Source organism: Nicotiana tabacum, chromosome 17, assembly GCF_000715075.1.
Source record: "Nicotiana tabacum cultivar K326 chromosome 17, ASM71507v2, whole genome shotgun sequence".
Classification (NCBI taxonomy): Eukaryota; Viridiplantae; Streptophyta; class Magnoliopsida; order Solanales; family Solanaceae; genus Nicotiana; species Nicotiana tabacum.
The window spans coordinates 60,450,550-60,460,918 of NC_134096.1; the positions used below are offsets into that span (position 1 = coordinate 60,450,550).

The 10,369-nt window shown below is 36.6% G+C and overlaps 1 long non-coding RNA gene across 1 annotated transcript; it reads left to right on the forward strand.

Annotated features, from left to right (window-relative positions):
* Nucleotides 1–728: 728 nt before the first annotated feature.
* On the forward strand, nt 729–9,265 carry LOC107785988 (uncharacterized). The gene is made up of 3 exons (XR_012700968.1): nt 729–840; nt 925–1,033; nt 8,984–9,265. It is a non-coding gene; the product is annotated as an uncharacterized LOC107785988 (long non-coding RNA).
* The last annotated feature ends 1,104 nt before the right edge of the window (nt 9,266–10,369 follow it).

Here is a 10,369-nt window from a genome sequence, read left to right on the forward strand (position 1 = left end):
AAAAATTTCCGAAATAAATAATTTTTGCTGAATTTTTTTTACTTTTATCGAAATAAGTGTTGATTTTGTATTTTAATAAAAAATTTCGAAAAATATTTTTTCCGAAAAAAATAATTTTGCCATGCTTGATTGCTTAGGTGGATGGCCATGTAAGCAAATCTAACAAGTTGGACTGCCATGTCACCTTCAATAGCAAGACCAACTGTTTAAGGGCATTTGTGATCCAAAACATAAACGGCAGGAATATTTTTGGTACCAAAAACAAACGGAGGATATTTTTAAGCTATTTTAAATAGTTCAAGGCTATTTTTGGCCATTTTCCATTTAATATATATAGTGGCATATTCCCTCACTACTAGAAAATGCCCATTTTCCTATCGCCAATTTGTGACCGAAAAAATTCAATTGGAGTTTCCGATCGAAACGGTTGAAAATTTGGTAAAATATATATTTAATTTTTTTTTAAAAATAATTTTAAGACTGACACTGTGACTGGATCCGTCAAAAAAATTGACGGATAAAACCGCGAAAGTTTTTTGCGATATTTTCAACTGTTTTTGTCGGAAAATAAAAAAATAAAAATTAAAGATTGCGACTGAATCTGTCGCAAAGTGAAATTAATTGCAGCCTTTGACTTCGTTGACCCACATGTGCGACTGATTTGGTCGGAATATTTAAATATTAAATTAATATTTTCGACCGATTCGATCACAATTCCTGCTTTCCCCAAAAATATTTCATTTTCTCCTCTTTCATCGCTCTTTCTTTTTCCCTCTCCTCCCAGCTCCCCCTCCCCCCCCCCCACGGTGTAACCCTCCACAGGTGCCATTGAAGACAAAGGTAATGTATTTCGTTCTCTCATTCTCTCTATCCCTCCTCCTCTCCTGTCCCCTTCTTCTCATTTTCCTTTTTCAATTTTTTTAGGAGAGGCGGTCGGGCAGCAATGGTGTGTAGCAGCAGCGACAACGATGGACTCCGACGACATTGTCTTCCTCTATACTCAGCGGCAGTGTTGTAGTGGTCCAATTGCAAGGTTAGTATAATTTTTATTAAAATTATTAATTTATTCAAGTACTTAGAAATTTATGCTAGAAAATAGATTGATTTTTAATTTTGTAAAATTTTGTGTGTTTGAAGAGTCTCCTCATGAATGACTTGATACTGAGCCTTAGGATCCCATGTGTATTTTTGAGTGGAGTAGTTTTCTTGTAACGATCATTCATAATCTTTTGAACAAATTTGTCATGTGGAGTTTCACTTGAGAATAGAAATTGCTTTGATATTTCAATAGTATTGTTGGGCAAACAAACATGATTTCTTGCATTTTGAATTGGGAGGCCAGTGATATTGCTTTGATATTTAGTTTTCCTTTTACCTCTCTTCCTCTTAGTAAAAAATATTCATAAAAGATAGTAATGAAAAAGAATATATAGTTTGTGAAATTTGATGAAGCACGATCTAGTGAATCGCAATCACTTTAATAAAAGAGATTTTTGAGAATATGATAAGAGGATAGGTAATACTAAGCTAATATTTCTACTTTTATACCTATGCAAATAGAAGCCTTTGAAATTAAATTATTTAAAATTAGATTTTTAAAAATTAACTTATTGTGTAATGTTATTTAACCTTTCAAAATAAGAACCTTTAAATAAAATAATATTTAACATTTTGTGTAGATGGAATCATCCGAATCGTACGGGGTTGCGGGATGAATTTATAGAAGGGTTTTCTAGCTTTATTGCTAAGGCAAAGACACTTGATGATTTCCTTATCGAAGGGACGATTAGGTGCCCCTGTGTGAAATGCAAGTGTCTTATGTTACTGGTGCCCGATATTGTCGTTGTTCATTTGCATAAGAAGGGGTTTATGGAAAATTATTATGTGTGGACTGTGCATAGGGAGGGTCATGCTAGTGTAGATGATGTTCATTTTTAGAACTCATTTGGTGGTGAAGAAGGTAGTCCCATAGGGAAGAAAATTAATGTTGAAAATTCTAGATTTAATGAAATGATGGGGGATGCTTTTGAGATGTTCCCTAGGGCTCAATCCGAACCAAATAATGAGGCTAAGAGCTTCTTCAAACAGTCATAAGAAGCTAGTTGTCCGCTTTATGAAGGCGCAGTGCATCCCAAGTTGTCTGTTGTAGTTAGATTACTAAGTATTAAATCGGATAATTCTATTTCTCAAGCGAGCATGGATTCTATTATTGGCCTTATGAATGAACTAAATCCGACCAAGATTGACTTGCGCAAAGATTTTTACACGGTAAAGAAATTGGTTTTCAAGTTAGGTCTTTCATCGGAGAGGATTGATCGTTGTGAAAAAGGTTACATGTTATTTTATAAGGATGATGCAGCTTTAGAAAATTACAAATTTTGTAACCAGACGCGTTACAAAGAAGTCACAAATGCAAAACAGAAGAAGGTTCTAGTGAAGGCGATGCACGACTTATCCTTTATACCAAGGTTAAAGAGGTTTTACGCATCAATGAGTTTCGCTCCTCATATGAGATGGCATTATGAACATAGAAGGTCAGATGGTGTGCTATGTCATCCATCAGATGGAGAAGCATGGAAGCATTTTGATAGGGTGTTCCCAGACTTTGCAGTGAACCGAGAAATTGGGCTGGGATTATGTGCTGATAGATTCACTCCATTTGTAGTGTCTGCTGCACCATATTCATGTTGGCCAGTATTTGTTACGCCGTATAATCTACCGCCTGAATTGTGTATGACAAGTCAATATTTGTTTCTAACTTGTATTGTTCCAGATCCACGCAATCCAAAACAATTGATTGATATATACATGCAACCCCTATTTGATGAGTTGAAGTTATTGTGGCATGAAGGTGTGGAAACATATGATGTATCAACTAAGCAAAACTTCAGATTCAGTGTTGCTTTAATGTGGACTATAAATAATTTTTCTGCTTATGGAATAACGTCCGGGTAGTCAACTGCCGGAAAGTTAGCTTGCCCGACTTGTTTGGAAGACACAAAGGCATTCACTTTGAAACATGGAGGTAAGAACACATGGTTTGATTGTCATCACCGCTTTTTGCCAATGGATCATGAGTTTAGGAGAAATACTAGTGCATCTATGAAGAACAAAACTGATTATGAGGAGCCACTACATGTCCTGTCACTTGAAGAGATTTGGAATAGAGTTAGGGATCTACCCAAGGTAACAGAGTATCCATTGCCTAATAAGATATCAGGGTATGGTGTAACACACAACTGGACAAAACATAGCATTTTTTAGGAGTTACCTTATTTGAAGCACAATCTTCTTCGGCATAATCTTGATTTCATGCATACCGAGAAGAACTTTATTGATAACTTGTTTAATACTGTGATGGATGTAAGCAACAAGACAAAAGATAACTTGAAGGCAAGGATGAATTTAAAAGAATATTGTAGGCGGGCTGAGTTATACTTGACATACATGAACAACAAGATTCAGAAGCCTAAGGCCACTTACACGTTCACTTTGGATGAAAGAAGAGAGATTTGTGATTGGGTTAATAATTTAAGGATGCCTGATAAGTATGCATCAAACTTATCTAGGTGTGTTGACATGAAATAAGGGAAGTTGACGTCTATGAAAAGTCACAACTGTCATATTTTCATAGAATCTTTGATGCCTATTGCATTCAATGCTTTGCCTGATAGAATATGGAAGACCATCATAGAGATATGCTTATTTTTCAAGGAGTTGTGCTCTAGCACATTGAGGAGGAGAACCTAGCTTACATTGACAGAAACATTCGCTTAACTTTAAACAAGTTGGCGAAAAGTTTCCCGCTTGATTTTTTCGATGTGATGGAACATCTTTTAATTCACCTTGCGCAAGAGGCATGGCAATGAGGGCTAGTTCAATGTAGATGGATGTATCCCTTCGAGGTATAATTATCTATAATCATAAATCCTTATATGTTTTATTTTAATATTATTTCATCTCAAAATCGTGTTATGCAGGATGATTGGCAAATGTAAGAGGACCGTGAATAATAGATCAAGGGTTGAATGATCGATATGTGAGGCATATCTGGCTAGAGAAACATCTTATTTCTGTTCATATTATTTTGAACATGATGATCCATGCTTAATAAATAGATCTGATCGGCATGATAATGGTGGCAATATCGATCCATTAGCACCACCCTTGTAACTACCCGACTAGTCGTTTTAAAAAATTGAGTCCGGATCGGTCGTTTGAGGTCATGAGTAGCTTCACCTAGTGTATTATGACTTGCGTGGATCATCGGCTCAGGCTTTTGAGTGGTTTGGAAATGATTTTAAGTGGTAACTCTCATTTGAGAAGCTCGAAGTTGAAGGAATTGACCGAATTTGACTTTTAGATATTTGACCTCGGATCGAAGATTTGATAGTTCGGGTAGGTCTAGATTGTGATTTTGGACTTGGGCGTATAACCGTATTTGCATTTGGATGTTTTTAGAGGGTTTCAACGTCATTTAGCAAAAGTTGGCAATTTAACGGTTTAGAATTTTCCTAAGTTTGACCATAGTTGACTTTAAAGCTATCAGGTTCGGATTTTTATTTCGGGACTTGGAATAGTTCTGTTTCTTCATATGGAACTTTCCTGCAAAATTCAATGTCATTTGGAGTTCATTTGTTATGGTTCGAATGCTTGGTTGCTTCTAGAAGTTCATTAAGATTCGCATGCGTTTTGGCATCCGATTTGTGCTTCTAGAGGTTATTTTGGGATTTCGATTGCACGAACGAGTTCACGTTAGGTTTTTAGACTGGTGTGGGTGTTTGGATCCTCGGGGGCTGGGGCGAGTTTCAGATTGGTTTCAGATTGATTTTGTTAAATTGTTGAGTATTGGTACTGATTCCATCGCATTTGCGATGTTTTGTTCGTAAATGCAACTACCACATTTTTGAGGTAGTCCTCGCATTTGCGAACCTGGGCTGCTGGGGGAGGGATCGAATTTGCGAAGAAATGATCGCTTTTGCGAAGCCTGTAGAGTTCGCTTTTGCGAACTCTGTATCGCATTTATCATGAAGTCCTAGGCTAGGTAGGGTCACTTTTGCGACAAACTGGTCGGTTTTGCGAAGACCCGTGTCCGTATTTGTGACATTTTCTGTCTCATTTTTGAAGGCGTCAGAATTGTTCAAGCTTCGCTTTTTCGAGTTCGCATTTGCGAACCCAGTGTCACAAATGCGACATCTGCAGCTTGCTTATAACTGAGTATTCCAGAACTTAGCTTCATTTTATCATGTTTTGAACCCTAACCTCGATGGGAGACGATTTTGTGGATGGAGTTTCATACCAAACCATTGGATAAGTGCCTCTAATCAGTTTTCAATTATATTTTATAATTATACATTAGATTTAACATCAAATTCATGAGAACCTAAGCGAAAAATTTGGGGATTTTGTCAAAGTTTTGAAAAATAAAAATTTGAGATTTGTGATTCTAATTGTACTCGAATTTGGAAACAAAACACGTATATGGCCTCGAGGGTCTATGAGTAGTCAAGACCTACCCTTGGACCCGGAGTTTGACCGGACGAGACTGGGGCTGACTTTTTGTTGACTTTGTTTAGAAGTTGTATAAAGATCATAGATTTGTTTATTGAAATTATTTTCTCTTGCATTATTTGATGTATTTAAGTCGTCTTTGTCTAGATTGAGCCTAGCGGAGGTGAATTTATAAAGAAAAAAGCTAATTTGAGTATTGATTTGGTCGAATTGAGTTAAGTGTCTTGCCTAACTTTTTGTGGGGGAAACAACCCCTTAGGATTCGAGTTGATTGTGCTAAGTGTGTTATGTGAAAGCCGTGTATGCAAGGTGACGAGTGGGTACACAGACTATATGTGGTATTTGACCGATTTAGGTTATCTAGACCCTTTCCATGCCTTTGAGTGAATTGTCATGACGTGTTATGTCTCTCATCGTTAATCTACTCTTATATACTTTACTTGATGTTGTTAGCACTCACTGTACTTCTTAATTGATATTTTAAACTTATATGCTTTAGCTGAAGTTGTTGCCTTCCTTATTGTCTTGTGACATCTTAATTGTTGCGTTCCTTCCATGACTCTGTGCTTATCTGCTACTTGTTTTAATTGTTGTAATTTCACGCCTTAGTTGTCTCGTGCTTTATTTGTTTTGTCATTTTTGTAATATTTGTTGTGTTCCTTAATTTTTACGCGATTCCTTCATTACCGTGTACTAATACCCTATGATTGTAGAAATTCTTGTAAATTGAGTATTGGATTATCGATGGTATTGATTTATTTATGGATCGGTGTGATGACCCAAAATATCATCTTTAAATCTAATAATTAATTCTATGTTCTAATACTTCGAAAAATACTATTTGTCACTCCTCAACTTGCGTGCGAAGTCCGTAAAAGTTTTCGGAAATTTTTTATGTGAAAAATGGTTTAAACTGTGAACTAGAGCCTTAAAACTCAGTTGAGTTGACTTTGGTCAACATTTTGAGCAAACAAACCCGGATAACTGTTTTGACAGTTCCGGTAGGTCCGTATTGTGATTTGTGACTTGGACGTATGCCCGGAATTCAATTTGGAAGTCCCTAGCTCAAGTTATAATCATTTAACGGATACTAGTAATTTAAAGGCAAAAGATTTCCAAGTTTGACCACGTGGTTGACTTTTTTATATCGGAGCCGGAATCCAGTTCCAAAAATTTTCATAGCTCTGTTATGTTATTTATGACTTGTATGCAAAATTTGAGGTCAATCGGACTTGATTCGATAGGTTTCGGTATCGAATGTAGAAGTTGGAAATTTCATAAGATTAAAGTTTCAAGTGAGTTCGCACAAGAGATAACTTCAAATGCGCCTAACTCTCATGATACGAAGTTTTGTATAGTGTATTACCTATCAAATGAAAGATGTTAGAGTCTAGTTTCTAACGCTTTAAACTGTTCATCATTTAAACATTCCTACAAGAAGTTATGACCAAATTACCAAAGGCTGACAGAATGCGATTCTGCGATCATTATGCGATCGCAAAATGGTTATGCGACCGCAAACAGGACGCAAAATGGTACAAAACAGCCCAATTCTGGGCACCGAATTATGCGATCATTTTGCGACCCGCACACCAATTGTGCGGTCCAGTATGCGACCGCATACCTGTTTTCGGAGGGGTAATTTTCCTATTTTTATAACCAGACCCCATTTTGATAAATAGGCTTTGGGGTTTATTTGGGGAATTTATCTGATGATTTTAGAGAGAAGTGAGAGTGTTCTAGAGAGAGGAAGTAGATAAAGTGTCTTGTTCATCAAATTCTTATCCAAGCCTTGAAAACCAACAAGAAATTCCTCAAGTTCTTCATCAAAGAGGTAAGGTTCTTACCCCTAATCTTCAATTTCGAGTTTGGGTAATGATGGGTGATTAAGAGTATGATTTTTGGGGTAAGTGTTCCTTATCCTATATTGATTATATTTCATGATTCCATACTCATTTAAATCATGAATCCGTGAATTTAGGAAAGAAAAATCAGATTTTTATAAAATCTTCCAAAAATAAAAATTTAATATTTGAAGGTCCATTTGATATCAGAATTGGATAATTTTTGTATGGTTGAACTCGTAGCGGAACGGGTGTTTGGATTTTGCCAGTTTTTTTTTTTAGAGATTTGAGATGTGGGTCCCACTATCAAATATTTAAATGAATTTCGGATTTTTATCTGGAAAATTAGTAAATTCATATGGAATTAATTCCTATGATTCGTATTGAGTATATCGAATTGTTTGTGAATAGATTTGAAGCTTTTGGAGACAAATTTAAAAGGAAAAGTTGTGGTCGAGTAATTAATTGGAATTTACAAAGCGAGGTAAGTGTCGTGGTTAATCTTGACTTGAGGGAATAGAACCCTTAAATTATTTGTTATGTGAAATGTATATGAACGACGTATAGGCGAGGTGACGAGTGTCTATACATCATCAAATTAATTGTTTGCCTGCTTACTTGAAAAATCATAAATTATTTTAAATCATAAATTAATTATTATAATAATTATTTCTCTCCTATCCTTTGTCAAATATTAATTCTTGAATTCATGCATTAATTATTACATGCTATTTGAATTATGTGTTTTAATTGTTATTTGACATTTAGCATATTAAACATTAAATTGCCTATTTTCTCCCTGATTTCCATAATAATTTGCTATTTATCATTATTTGTTTCATAATTAAATGATAATTATTGTATGTTTGTTGTCTTATAATTTTATATTAATTGTTATATTTATTGGGGAAATTTCTTCTATAAGAATTGGTAAATGGATATATTGGAGGATCGGGTTGCACGCACGCCGTAACAAACTTATTAAAAAGTCCATATTGGAGGATCGGGTTGCACGTCGCAACATACTTATTAAAAAGTCCATATTGGAGGATCGGGTTGCACGCCGCAACAAACTTATTAAAAGTCAATATTGGGGGATCGGATTGCACACCGCAACAGACTTATTAAAAGTCACTATTGGGGGATCGGATTGCACGTCGCAACAGACTTATTAAAAAGTCCATATTGGAGGATCGGGTTGCACGCCGCAACAGACTTATTAAAAGTCAATATTGGGGTATCGGACTGCACGCTGCAACAGACTTATTTAAAAGTCTATATATACTTGATTGAAATAAATATATGACAGACTTGATTAAAAGGAATATGTTGTGAGAGCGGGTTGCACGTTGCAACATAATTGAATGTGAATATGTTGTGAGAGCGGGTTGCACGCTGCAACAGATTTGATGGAAATGACAATTGGTTACGACTGTTGAATTGGCTTCAATTATTATAAATGAGTTACCTGATTTATTTCTATTATTTGTTGTTGTTACCAATAGTGCGTACATGTTAATGTAAGTGACCCGCCTTAGCCTCGTCACTACTTCGTCGAGGTTAGGCTCAGCACTTACTAGTGCATGGGGTCGGTTGTACTGATACTACACTTTGCACTTCTTGTGCAGATTTCGGAGTTGGTCCCAGCGGCGTACCGTAGACTTGCTCGAACATCAGCTACCCAGAGGACACTTGAGGTATAACTGCATGGCGTCCGCAGTTCTGAAGTCCCCGTCTATTTTACTTTAGCTGTGTATTTATTTCCAGACAGTTTTAGTTTATTCAGACCTTTATTTGTATTATTCTAGAAGCTCGTGCACTTGTGACACCAATTCTGGGATGGTATTTAGACACTGTTGTTTTTTATTATGTATTATTCACTACATTTCAGACTTTACTTCCACATTTATTCTTTGTTATTAATAAATTTAAAAAATATTTTTAAAATAGATAATATTATTCTAACGTTGGCTTGCCTAGCAAGTGAAATGTTATGCGCCATCACGGTCCGAAGGTGGGAATTTCGGGTTGTGACGGTTGGTATCAGAGCACTAGGTTACATAGGTCTCATGAGTCACGAACATGCTTAGTAAAGTCCGAAGGATCGGTACAGAGACGTTTGTACTTATCTCTTATCGTGCGATATTGATTTATCTTGAAACATATATCTCATATTCCTTTGTATCCACTCGTGTATGACATTGTGCACTCGATATCAGTTATGCGTCGACGGTTCGTGATGCCGCAGATGGACTATGAGAGAGCCAGAGATGCTCAGCATTTCCTCAACGTGTGATTCTAACTGAAGATGCGGACATATTAAGAGATCAACCAGTGAATCATATGAGGGGTGCAACGGACCTTGGCATCTGGTTGATTTATACGAGCTGTGAAGGTTATTATTGTGGATCATGGGACGTGGTGAACTATGACTTCGTGCCGAGTGGGGGGAAGTCCACTTTGGCCCGAAATGTATATATGTGGTACTGAAAGGTTCCCCAAAAATTTACACGTGTTTAAGGCCTGAAATTTTATAGAGGATAAGGTTGGGACTTGCGGTATGTCCGCCTACTTAATAATCCTATACTTCAGTACCAAAGGAGTTAGAGAAACAACTTTAAATTTAGAGAATGTCTACTCAGCGTGGAAATCATGGTTGCGGATTTTGGAGTGCTTCGGAGGAAGTACAGTGGTTGACGAGATTCTGGACTATGTGGTTCGTGCTAAGATTTTCCTGTATGGAGCTCTACTTTTGTGATCGTTGTGTATAAATAGGGGTAAGAGTTACCTCCGAGAAGAATCGAAGAGTATGTTAAGAAATGGGTTAGCTCAACAGTGTTGAGTCAACATTACAAAAGAAGAAATTGGTCTTGGGAGAGGTAATTCTCCACAGGTGTCCGTGACAAGCCTATGAAGAGGGCAGACCAACCAATGCAACACCGCCCACTTGGCTCAGTTCTCAGAAACGCTTTTGAAATAGTTTGTTCCCGGACTCTCCGTAATGTGTGGCGCAT